This window comes from Lithobates pipiens, unplaced genomic scaffold, assembly GCF_037356315.1.
Source record: "Lithobates pipiens isolate NorthernLeopardFrog02 unplaced genomic scaffold, aLitPip1_a1.2 Scaffold_1, whole genome shotgun sequence".
In the NCBI taxonomy this organism is placed as follows: domain Eukaryota; kingdom Metazoa; phylum Chordata; class Amphibia; order Anura; family Ranidae; genus Lithobates; species Lithobates pipiens.
Genome location: NW_027507685.1, coordinates 240,797,101 through 240,810,695, shown reverse-complemented (window position 1 = coordinate 240,810,695; position 13,595 = coordinate 240,797,101). Strand labels below are relative to the sequence as shown.

General features: G+C 47.2%; 1 protein-coding gene across 1 annotated transcript in view; it reads right to left on the bottom strand.

Annotated features, from left to right (window-relative positions):
- Positions 1–11,793, bottom strand: part of GABBR1 (gamma-aminobutyric acid type B receptor subunit 1) — a 345,365-nt gene extending 333,572 nt beyond the window's left edge. The window contains exon 1 of the mRNA XM_077484771.1: positions 11,500–11,793. The gene's annotated coding sequence lies outside the window, so the exon portion shown is untranslated. The remainder of the gene's footprint in view (positions 1–11,499) is intronic.
- Between the last annotated feature and the right edge of the window lie 1,802 nt (positions 11,794–13,595).

Sequence of the window (13,595 nt, the reverse complement as noted above, 5' to 3'; positions counted from 1 at the left end):
GTGGGGTCTCTGGCTCCCATGCCACAACTGCACTAGTCCCCTTCCAACCTGTCTTATATATGGGCATAGACTAACCCCTGACATCACTACAGGAGAGCTCTAACTAAAAGGGACCCATCACCTGATGACACTGCTTTCTGCAATCATACACTACTCTGGAACAGAGCCACATAGAGGCAGACTAGCTAACTGCACCTACTTACAAGCTTCTATGAGTGGAGGAGGGGGTGGAAAGGGCATGCATAGACAGCACAGAGCACACATAATGCATGCCTATGATAGATCCAGGGGCTGTATTAAACCCTGTGGCACTGGAAGAACACTGATGTAAGGGTATAGTGAGGGGGGGGGGGGGGGGGGCAGAGGATTGAATATTTAAACTAAAAGAAACAACCAGCACAAGCAGGGCCAGGACAAGGGTTAGGCAGGAGGGGCGCCTGCCCTGGACACTGTGGTATCATGTGAGGTGGCGCCACAAGGAAATTGAGGGGGAGGAGATGTGTTGCAAAGGGGAATTTGGGGGGCAGCAGGGGGTAAATATTGTTCTAGGACGGGAAGTTTGAGGGGTTCTAGGAGTGGTGATCTAGGGGGATTTGTGATGGGAGGGGGAGATGGGGGAAGAAGATTGGTGGGGGCGGGGTAAGAGTACTCACTCACCCCAGATGTGCAAACTGTCTCGTCTTTTAAACATAAGGTTTAATGACACAAATTTACACCTTCCTATCCTGCATTAAAATGTTCCCTTTGTTCCCCCAAGTCAGGTTTCAGTTCCAAGACTCACATGTCCCACTCCACTGAAGCAGTACTCAAAAATCTCTAAAGCACCATTCATATCAGAATGTTCGGTAAGCGTGCACAAAATTACGTGTTACTGCGCACGCTAGGCTAGGCTCACAAAGGGGTCCCCCTCCCCCCAAGGGTCTGGTATGGATTTTAAGGGGAACCCTGCACCAAAATAAAAAAATGGCGTAGGACTCCCCCCAAAATCCATATGCAACCTGGCAGGCCGCAGGAGCGCCCTCCCTCCTGAACCGTACCAGGCCACATGCCCTCAACATGGGGAGGGTGCTTTGGAGTAGCCCCCCAAAGCACCTTGTCCCCATGTTGAAGGGGACAAGGGCCTTATCCCCACAACCCTTGCCGGGTGGTTGTGGGGGTCTGCGCTTATCAAAATCTGGAAGCCCCCATTAACAAGCGTTAGTGGGGTCAAATCTACCGCAGTGATGTGAAAACTGGAACAAGCGGGATGGAAAATGTTTTTCAAACCAATTAATTTATAAAGCTGGCAATAGATGGATGGAATCTCAGCCTGCTCAGCAGAGATCAGCCGAGATTCGATCCATCTATGGAAAGGCTGATTGTGCTGAAGTTGATCCCTCAATCAACTTGGGTACAACCAGCCTGTCGTTTTTTTTACATGGGATTATTGCTGGCGGCTACAGCCACCACCAGTGATCATTGTGTTCTGCCGGCGGGGAAGGCTTCCTGCCGGCGGAACACAATAGCGCTGCGGGAAGGAATAGAATCAAGCTATTTTCTTTCCTTCCACTCCGTGGAATCTATGGGCTGCTTTTTTTTTTTTGGTTGGGTTTTTTTTCGTGTTGGGAAAGTTCATTCACTCCAAAATCAAGTGTGAAATGCGAACGTTTTTGAAGTCCTTTTGGATGATCTTTGTCAAGTCAGCGAATGCACCATGATTTCTGTTTGAACGTTTGTAAGAATGTTCGTTTAAAAAATCCCTTTGGCTGGTTCTACGGTACTTGCACACAGTGCTGACCAGTATTCCTGGACAAAATTTCTTGCGTTTATTCTGTGTGTATGTGCGTGTACACGAGTAAAATAAACTCTAGCTCTCAGATTGCAATTTTAATCTCCCCAAATGAACATTTTACATGCGCACATGTGTATTTGTGCGTATATAAAAATACTGACGGGCAACTTTTTTTTTTTTTGTTACTGTATAAGCAGTGTGTGTGTACAGACACATTGAAAACAATGGAATGCATTTAGAGCAATAAAAAAAAAACAAAAAAAAAACGCTTCTATGCTTAACCACTTGACCTCCGGAAGATTTACCCCCTTACTGGCCAGGCCATTGTTTGCGATACGGCACTGCGTCATTTTAACTGACAATTATACGGTGGTGCGACACTGTACCCAAATAAAATTGATGTCCCTTTTTTCCCCACAAATAGAGCTTTCTTTTGGTGGTATTTGGTCACCTCTGCATTTTTTATATATATATATATATATATATATATATATATATATATATATATATAGATCTATATATTTACCTTAGCATTTCGGGAATGTGCGACTGTGGGGCCTCGTGCCTACACGCGTTTTGTGTTGCGTGCTTAGGGGGCCTCAGGACTCGTGTGGACTTGTGGTTGGGAGGGCATTAAAAATGCTCAGTTGAGCCACATTTTTAGCGCCCCCTTAGGCCTCAGAAGAATGGCTGCACATCCGAAGGTTCCAAAGTGCCTTTATTGAAAAATCACCTCGATGACCCCAGAATTCAGTCACATAGACGCGTTTCACACATACAACTTGCATGCAGGACTTTTAAAAAACGCCAGTTAAAAAATTCTACAGGTTGCATGTTTTGAGTTACAGAGGTCTAGAATTATTGCTCTCGCTCTACCATGCGCAGTACACAGCGCACACAGATCCCGAAAATAGCCGAGCATGAACGCCGCCTGCGCCGTGAGTCCAGGTTCTATCCCCACCATCCAAGTGGACATAGAGTAGGAATATAAAAGAGCCAAGCGCAGCGAGGCCGAGCCCGAAGCATGGTGAGCGAAGCTCGCCCGTGAGGGGCCCTCTAATTTTTCCAACCCTATGTCCGCTTGGATGGTGGGGCTACCACCTCCACTCACGGCGCAGGCGCCGTTCATCTCCTGAGATTTTCCAAAGCTTCTTCTACCCCGTACTGCGCATGCGCAGTACGGGGCGGACACTATATGATGGCAGGACACTATCTGCCAGAACACTGGCAAGCACCTAAAGTTAGCCTGTTACCAGCCTTTTGTAGTCCCTGTACAGCAGGGCTCAGAAAGGGGTAACAAGACGCAGCACAAGGAGCCAATCAAGTCATGCGCTGACAAGAAGCATACTGATAGGAGGAGAGAGTAAAGTGACAAAGAGATCAACTCATCACTGTGCTACCTCGCCTTTCACTGTTCAGTTACAGGCATAGGCCGTGTACACACGGGCGGACTGTATGGCCTACTTAGTCCGTCGAAACACATTTCAGCGGACAGTCCGCTCGTGTGTGGGCTTCAGCGGACTTTTTCAGCGTGCAGTCTGGCGTACTAAGTATTTTGGATTTTTCGAAATTCTGTCCGTCATACTTTGGTTTCAGCGGACAATCCGCTCGTGAGTAGGCTAGTTCGACGGACTAAGAATGGCGCATGCTCAGAAAGGATTTACACGGCGGAAGGTTGCATTGCTGTGTATTGGACTTCCTATTTCTAGTCCCGTCGTACGTGCTGTACACGTCATCGCGCAAGCTTTCGACGGACTGTTTGTGCATCCGTGTGTGGTCAAGTCCGTTCATTCGAAAGTAGGACGGACTGTCCGTCGGATTGTATGACGGACTAAGTAGGCCATACAGTCCGCCCGTGTGTACGCGGCTTTAGGAGACCTGGGCTCAGAGGAAGTGGGGTGAATGGTTCTGGTCAACAGACTGAGAACTTCTAGTGGCAGAAAAAAAAGAACTGCAATATATAATTGCGGCTCTCCCTCTCCTCTACCTGGTGGCCCGCACCCCACTGGTCCTGGCAAGCACCTGAAAATAGCCTGGTACCGGCCTTTTGTAGCCCCTGTACAGCAGAGCTCAGAAAGGGGTTTACGAGAAGCAGCACAAGGAGGGTGTTGAAGGGTTAAATGGTTCCAGTCAACAGACTGAGGACATCTAGTGGCAGAAAAAAAGTACTGTGGAGGAAATCTCTGGATTAAAGCGGAGGTCCACCCTAAAATGGACCTTCCGCTCATCGGAACCCCCCCCCCCCTCCGGCGCCACAATCGGCACCTTTCAGGGGGGAGGGGGGTGCAGTTACCTGGATAATCCAGGTAACTGCACCCACTTCCGGGCTAGCTCTCTGCGGAACGGGCGTACGTTACGCCCCGTTCCGCAAGCGCCCGCCCCCTTCAGCAAGTCCCCCGCTGCCTGCTGGGAAACACACAGCTCCCAGAGGCAGCGGGGACCGTCCGGATTGCGCCGCGCGGCTCGCGCATGCGCAGTAGGGAACCGGGAAATGAAGCCGAAAGGCTCCATTTCCTGATTCCCATACCCAAGATGGCGGCGGGACCCGGCAGCCGAGCGAGCGATCGGCTTCGGGTGCCGACATCGCGGGCGTGCTGGACAGGTAAGTGTCACTATTTAAAAGTCAGCAGCTGCAGTATTTGTAGCTGCTGGCTTTTAAAAAAAAAAAAAAAAACGCGGAGTCCCGGTGGACTCCCGCTTTAAAGCGAACTGCTGGTTTGGCTTAACCCCTTCATGCCTGAACCCTTTTCTGGCACTTGTTGCTTACAAGTTAAAATGAAACCCCCAAACATTATTTATATATATATATATATATATATATATATATATATATATATATATATATATATATATATATCTTTTAGCAGAGACCCTAGAGAATAAAATGGCGGTTGTTGCAATATTTTATGTCACACTCTATTTGCACAGTGGAGTTTCAAATGCAATTTTTTGGGGGGAAAATACACTTTCACGAATAAAAAACGAAACACTAGTTAGCCATTTTTTTTGTATAATGTGAAAGATGATGTTATGCCAAGTAAAAAGATACCAAACATGTCACGCTTTAAAATTGCGCACGCTCGTGGAATGGCGACAAACTATGATACTTCAAAATCTCCATAGGTGATGCTTTAAAATGTCTTGTCTACAGGTTATATGTTTAGAGTTACAGAGGAAGCTGAGTTATTGCTCTCGCTCTAACGATCGCGGCGATACGTCACATGTGTGGTTTCTACGCCGTTTTCATTTGTGGGCGCGACTTGCGTATGCGTTCACTTCTGCGCACGAGCTCGGAGAGGCGGGGCACTTGAATTTATTTTTTTTATTATTATTTATTATATTTAATAATATATTTATTTATTACACTGTCCTTTTCATTTTTTTTTATTGTTGATCACTTTTATTGTTGATCACAAGGAATGTAAACATCTCTTGTGACAGTAATAGTGACAGGTACACTTTATGAAGAGATCGGGGGTCTAAAAGACCCCAAATACTTCCTTTGCACTTAAAAGCAGTTGTAAACCGTTGAAATGTTTTATTTTTTTGCAAGGTTAAAGCGGAGTTCCACCCAGAAATGGAACTTCCGCCGATCGGACCCCCCCACCCCGGGCCACATTTGTCACCTTTCCGGGGGGGGGGGGTGGGGGGAGGTGCAGATACCTGTTAAATCCAGGTATCTGCGCCCACTTCCGGGCATAGAATCATGCAATGTCCGGCGGCCAGTTGCCACTTTTTCTTCAGGCCAAACCCGAACACTTTAGCAGCAAAGTACATTTCTTTTTTTGCTTTAGTATACACTACGGGGTTGTATACATGGGATATACAGACCTGGGACACCTTTGGGCACTCCAAAGAGAATAGTAACGCGATGCACATAGTGCCCCCTCACCCTCCTGTTAAGCCTTATTCAAAGCCACATTCCTTTCTGAATAATGTGTCCGGGTTTCAGAAGGACTGAAAACCCGGACACATGATTCAAAACCTGGACTGTCCGGGTGAATCCTGGACAGGTGGCAACCCTACTCTGGCCCCTCCTCCTCCCCCGCTGTCTTCTGGGAGACACACAGGTCCCAGAAGGCAGCAGGCACAATTCAGATTGCGCATGCACAGTAGGAAACAGCCTGTGAAGCCGCAAGGCTTCTCTTAGTAAGGAACTGAGGGATGGGTTGGCTTCGGGTGAGGACATTGCAGGCGCCCTGGACAAGTAAGTGTCCTGATATTGAAACAGTATTTGTAGCTGCTGACTTACATTTTTTTTTTTTACCAGGCGGAACTCTTCTTTTAGGCTTAAAGCGAGAGTCCGCGTTTTTTTTTTTTAAAAGCCAGCAGCTACAAATACTGCAGCTGCTGACTTTTAAAATAGTGACACTTACCTGTCCAGCGCGCCCGCGATGTCGGCACCCGAAGCCGATCTCTAGATCGTCTCTCGGGTGCTGCCGCCGCCATCTTGGGTATGGGAATCAGGAAATGGAGCCTTTCGGCTTCATTTCCCGGTTCCCTACTGCGCATGCGCGAGTCGCGCTGCGCAATAAGGACGGTCCCCGCTGCCTCTGGGATCTGTGTGTTTCCCAGCAGGCAGCGGAGGACTTGCGGAAAGGGGCGTAATCTACGTCCCTTTCCGCAGAGAGCTATCCCGGAAGTGGGTGCAGATACCTGTACTGTACAGGTATCTGCACCCCCCTCCCCCCTGAAAGGTGCCAATTGTGGCGCCGGAGGGGGGGAGGGTTCCGATGAGCGGAAGGTCCACTTTAGGGTGGACCTCCGCTTTAATGTGCTGGTATGGATCACATACTAGTACATTATGTTGAACCTACCTTAAAACTAAGCCTTCCCATGTCGAGATCTCAGAGCTGCAACAGTCTCCCATCTTCACCTGTCCTGCTTCCGGGTTTGTCAGCGGCCGGAGGCACCATGGCGTGTGTGCGTGTGCGAGCCGCCGATGGCGGCGCAGGGCTCGGAAAGGAACGGCACAGCTGGCCATTTATTTAGAGCGCATGCGCTAGTGACGTCACCGGCTGCATGTAATGTAAATATTTCCGAAATGGCGTACGTTTATTTACACTACCTATAGGTGAACCTTATTATAGGCTTATTTATAGGTAAATATAATGTGTGGAACTTTATTTCCACTTTAAGTCTTCATTAAATCGGAAGTGATGCGATGACATCACTTCCAGGTAGGGTTTTTCCTTTTCTTCAAGTCAAACCCGGACATTTTAGTGGCGTATGGACATTTTTTTTTTTATAGTATACTAACTATAAACTATACATATATTTTTCTATTAAATAACATTTCTAATCATATAACAAGAGTCCCCCTTTACATCAGAGTCCCCCCGAGTTCCAATTTTTACATCTGAACTCGCAGAGTTCCCTTTCACTGTAAGGGGGGACTCTGAAGACTCTGATGTAAGGGAGAACTCTGGAGACTCTGACATAAGGGAGGCTCAGGGAACCCTGATTTAAGGGGGAACACTGAGAACTCTGATGTACGGAGAAGGACTGTGATGTAAGGGGGGGAACACTGCGGCCTCTGATATAAAGGGGAACTCTGATGTAAGGGGTGCTCTGAGAACCCTGATTTGCCTTATGCCCCGTACACATGAGCAGAATTTCCATCAGAAAAATCTTGGATGGTTTTTTCCGACGGAATTCCGCTCAAGCTTGGCTTGCATGCACACGGGTCACACAAAAGCTCTCGGAACTTTCGACCGTAAATAACGCGGTGACGTACAACACTACGACGAGCCAAGAAAATGAAGTTCAATGCTTCCGAGCGTGCCTCGAATTGTTTCCGAGCATGCGCAGGAATTTTGCGTCTCGGAAATTGCTACAGACGATCGCAATTTCCGATCGGAACTTTTTCAGTCGGGAAAAATAGAGAACCCGCGCTCAATGTTTTGCTGGTAGAAATTCTGCCAGCAAAAGTCCGATGGAGCGTACACACAGTCGGAATTTCCAACCAAAAGCTCTCATCGGACTTTTGCTGGCGGAATTTCCGATCGTGTGTGGGCGGGGCATTACTGTATGCAGGAGAGAGAATGGGGGAGCCTTCAGTCACAGACAGGGATGGATGGTGAGCTCACTCACCCATCGGCAGTCAGCACCTCTCATCCAGATGTATCTGAGGCTGCTGAACTTTTTCAATTTTCCGGCCCCATGTACCTTTTCTGGGGCACAGCGCCAGGAATTGGAGTGTGGGCAGACACCAAAGGGGTGGGGGGTTTATAGACCGAGCCCTCTCTACCGTGTATGTGTATGTTTGGGGGGGGGGGGGGGTTGTTAGTGCCATGCTTTGGGCAGTGGGAAAAAGTTTGTAACAGACACTCTAACCTTAGACAAATGCAGTCAGCAACCCTGCTGGGAGGCCATAGTCCAGTCTAAATAATGTGTCCGGGTTTCAGGCAGTCTGAAACCCGGACACACAATTCCAAATCCAAACTGTCCGGGTGAATCCTGGACAGGTGGCAACCCTACTTCCAGGTTACTAGATCCGAAGCCTGATCAAAGCCGATTCCGGCAGTGTTCGGCTCTCTGGCCAGCCAGTGGACATGTCGGCTGGTCGCTCGGGCCTCCTGGTGGGACGAGAGAGCCTGGGCGAGCCACGGAACTCGGCGTGGGGGGAGGGGACGTTCCTACACCACTGCTTGTAATAACAGTTGTTAGTTATCAGTTGTTATCGCAAGAAAGCAAACCGTCCGCTCTAATAAACGGTACCAAGTGATGCCTGCAGCTGCAGACACCCCCCCCCCCCCCGGTACAACCCCTTGAAGGCCGAAGGCCGCACATTTGCGTTACGTCGGGGTGAAGGGGTTAAAATATGAGCTCTAAAATGGTACATTTCAACTATAGTTTTGGGTGGAACAGGGAAGGTTTAGAACCCCTGTCGGGTTTTTATTGCTGTCCTATTGGGGAGATCTCCCTTCACTTCCTCTCCCGGAGACACATCAGGAAGTGAAGGGAAATTTCCCCAAAGGGGGAGAAATTCCTTCTTAGGCAGGCGTTGGTGTCACCATTGAAAGATTTCCCTCCTCTCCTATCCAGGTGACAGCTTTGAAATCTCCTCCCACTTTTTCTGCTCCTCTATTGGTCAGGACCCCGGATGCTGTATATACAGCCCATGTCTGTATACACAGAGCATCAATATACTGTATATTATAGAGTGTGCCTCCTCTGTCACCATCCAATGCTTGTGAACAGGACCCCATGTGGACTCCTATAGCATTACCTGCTCTGGGTATTTATATACATGGATCCAGGATATATACTGTGTTCTTATAGTATATACAGGCCGTGCCATGCTAGAAGTGTGTGTAATCTATACAAAAATGATATAATGATGTACTGCATATTATAGTATATAATAGAAATACACTATATTACCAAAAGTATTGGGACACCTGTCTTTACACACACACATGAACTTTAGTGGCATCCCAGTCTTAGTCTGTAGGGTTCAATATTGAGTTGGCTCCGCCCTTTGCAGCTATAACAGCTTCACCTCTTCTGGGAAGGCCGTCCACAAGGTTTAGGAGATGTGTCTATGGGAATGTTTGACCATTCTTCCAGAAGCGCATTTGTGAGGTCAGGCACTGATGTGGACGAGAAGGCCTGGCTCGCAGTCTCCGCACTAATTCTTCCCAAAGGTGTTCTATCGCGTTGAGGTCAGGACTCTGTGCAGGCCAAGCAAGTTCCTTCACGCCAAACTCGCTCATCCATGTCTTTATGGACCTTGCTTTGTGCACTGGTGTGCAGTAATGTTTGAACAGGAAGGGGCCGTCCCCAAACTGTTCCCACATAGTTGGGATCACGAAATTGTCCAAAATGTCTTGGTATGCCGAAGCCTTAAGAGTTCCCTTCAACGGAAAGGCCAAGCCCAACCCGTGAAAAACAACCCCACACCATAATCCCCCCTCCACCAAATGATTTGGACCAGTGCACAAAGCAAGGTCCATAAAGACACGGATGAGCGAGTTTGGGGTGGAGGAACTTGCCTGGCCTGCACAGAGTCCTGACCTCAACCCGATAAAACACCTTTGGGATATATTACAACAGAAACTGCGAGTCAGGCCTTCTCATCCAACATCAGTGCCTGACCTCACAAATGTGCTTCTGGAAGAATGGTCAAACATTCCCATAGACACATTATTAAACCTTGTGGACGGCCTTCCCAGAAGAGTTGTCGCTATTATAGCTGCAAAGGGAGGGCCAACTCCATATTGAACCCTACGGGACTAAGACTGGGATGTCATTAAAGTTCATGTGGGTGTAAAGGCAGGTGTCCCAATACTTTTGGTAATATAGTGTATATTATAGCGTGTGCCTCCTCTGTCAGTGTGCAATCATTGTCTAAAGCTTGTGGACATGACACTACGTGGAACCATGATATAGTATATATATATATATATATATATATATAGATAGATAGATAGATAGATAGATAGATAGATAGATAGATAGATAGATAGATATATATCTATATATATATATATACACACATATATATATATATATATATATATATATATATATATATATGTGTGTATATATATATATAGATAGATATATATATATATAGATATATATATATATCTGTATCTATATATATATATATATCTGTATCTATATATATATATATATATATATATATATAGATATAGATATAGATATAAATATATATACTGTATATAAGTACCCGCTCTGGGTATGTATATATAAGGATCCAGGATGTATACGGTATTATTATAGTATATACAGGCTGTGTCATACATGAGTGTGTCATTTATAGTGTATACTAAAAGAATGATATAATGTATATTATAGCAAATCAAGTAAATCGCCTGCTCTGGGTATGTATATACAGGGATCTATGATGTATACAGTATTATTATACTATATACAGGTCATGTCCTGGTGTGCAGTGTATACAGTGTAGAATGATATCATGTATATTATAGTATAAATATATATGATCACCTCTTCTGTGTATGTAGTATATCATACAATGTATATAGGGATCCGGGATGTATACGGTATCATTATAGTATATACAGGTCATATCCTGCTGTGGGAGTGGAGTGTATACAGTGTAGAATGATATTATAATATAATAATATAATAATATAATATTATCATATATCGCAAAAATATATATAATCACCTCTTCCGAGTATGTAATATATACAATGTATACAAGGATCCAGCATGTATACAATGTATCCAGATCATTAATGTACAGTATAGTGTATGTCTATATATATATATATATATATCGCCTGCTCTGGGTATATAATAGTATATAATATAATAGTATATAATGGTATATAATATATCATATATATAAGGATCGAGGATATATATACAGTATTATTATACTGTATACAGGCCATGTCCTGCTGTGGATGTATACAGTGTAGAATGCTTTCATGTATATTATAGTATAAATATATATAATTCTGGGATCCAGGGTGTGTAGGATATTATTATAGTATATACAAGCCTTATAGAATGTATACAATGTGTCCAGATCATTCCTGTACATTATAGTGTGTCTGTATACATATATATATATATATATAACATCACCTAGTGTGAGTATACAATAGATACAATGTATATAGAAGGATCTGGGGTGTATATACAGGCCATGTCGTGCTGTGGGTGTGGAGTGTATACAGAGGATTATATAATGTAGATTGTAGTATATAGTATATATTTATAGTCACCTGCTGTGGGTGTGGATGGATGGAGGATGCTGCTATGGAGGTGACGGTCTCTTCCTATAGACTTGATGGTGTTTGTGTGTCTCTCTTGGTGACGGTCTCTTCCCCAGTGGAGATGAAGCTCTGTCTCTCTCCCGGTGGAGGTGGCGGGGTCTCTAGGCGTGTGCCCGGCGTGTCTCTCCCATGTCAGGGGGGTCTGGGCCACCTGCATCGGGTGTCAGGCCTCCATGTAATGGCTCAGCAGCAGACAGGCTGTCTCACGCTGCCAGGCACTCTCATCCTCCCTCCTCCTCCTCCTCCTCCTCCTCCTCTCTTTCTCTAGAGCTGTCTGTCCCTCTCCTCCCCTCTCCCCTCCCCCTCCCGTCTCTTTACATCAACCTCCAGCTGACAGACAGGCAGTGTACCAGATTTAGGAAGGGAGGCTGAGGAGGACAGGGGACCACTGATGGAGGAGGAGAGGAGGACAGGGGACTACTGATGGAGGAGGAGAGGAGGACAGGGGACCACTGATGGAGGAGGAGAGGAGGACAGGGGACCACTGATGGAGGAGGAGAGGAGGACAGGGGACTACTGATGGAGGAGGAGAGGAGGACAGGGGACCACTGATGGAGGAGGAGAGGAGGACAGGGGACTACTGATGGAGGAGGAGAGGAGGACAGGGGACCACTGATGGAGGAGGAGAGGAGGACAGGGGACCACTGATGGAGGAGGAGAGGAGGACAGGGGACCACTGATGGAGGAGGAGAGGAGGGCAGGGGACCACTGATGGAGGAGGAGAGGAGGACAGGGGACCACTGATGGAGGAGGAGAGGAGGGCAGGGGACCACTGATGGAGGAGGAGAGGAGGACAGGGGACCACTGATGGAGGAGGAGAGGAGGGCAGGGGACCACTAATGGAGGAGCAGAGAATGAGGAGGACAAGAGACCACTGATAGAGGAGGAGAGGACAAGGAGGACAGAGGACCACTGATGGACGAGGCACATAGAAGGATAAGGCACAGGCACTGATGGAGGAGGAGAGACTTAGATGGACAGGCTACCCTCTGATAAAGAAGAGAATGAGGAGGACAGGATAACACTGATGGAGGAGGAGAGAATGAGAAGAACAGGGGACCACTGATGGAGGAGGAGAGAATGAGGAGGACAGGGGGCCACTGATAGAGGAGGAGAGAATGAGGAGGACAGGATAACACTGATGGAGGAGGAGAGAATGAGGAGGACAGGGGGCCACTGATAGAGGAGGAGAGAATGAGGAGGACAGGATAACACTGATGGAGGAGGAGAGAATGAGGAGGACAGGGGGCCACTGATAGAGGAGGAGAGAATGAGGAGGACAGGATAACACTGATGGAGGAGGAGAGAATGAGGAGGACAGGGGGCCACTGATGGAGGAGGAGAGAATGAAGAGGACAGGGGGCCACTGATAGAGGAGGAGAGAATGAGGAGGACAGAATGAGGAGGACAGGGGGCCACTGATAGAGGAGGAGAGAATGAGGAGGACAGGATAACACTGATGGAGGAGGAGAGAATGAGGAGGACAGGGGACAACTGATAGAGGCGAAGAGGACAAGGAGGTCAGGGGGGGGCACTGATGGAGGAGGCACATAGAAGGATGAGGCACAGGCACTGATGGAGGAGAGACTTAGATGGACAGGGTACCCTCTGATAAAGAATAGAATAAGGAGGACAGGGTAACACTGATGGAGGAGGAGAGAATGAGGAGGACGGGGGACCACGGATGGAGGAGGTACATAGAAGGATGAGGCACAGGCACTGATGGAGCAGTAGAGACTTAGGTGGACAGGTTACCCCCTGATAAGGAATATAATGAGGAGGACGGGGTAACACTGATAGAGGAAGAGAGACTGTAAAGGGCAGGGTACCATTGATGGGAAATGCACAGGGAAGGATGAGGCTCACACATAGATGGAGGAGGAAAGAGTGAGGAGGACAAGGTAACACTGATAGAGGAGGATATGCTGAGAGGGAAGGGTTAACATTGATAGGGAAGGAGACAGAGGAAGACAGGGGACTGCTGATAAAGGAGGCTAAGCTAAATAGGACAAGATAGAGGAGATAAGACTGAGGAGGACAGGGGA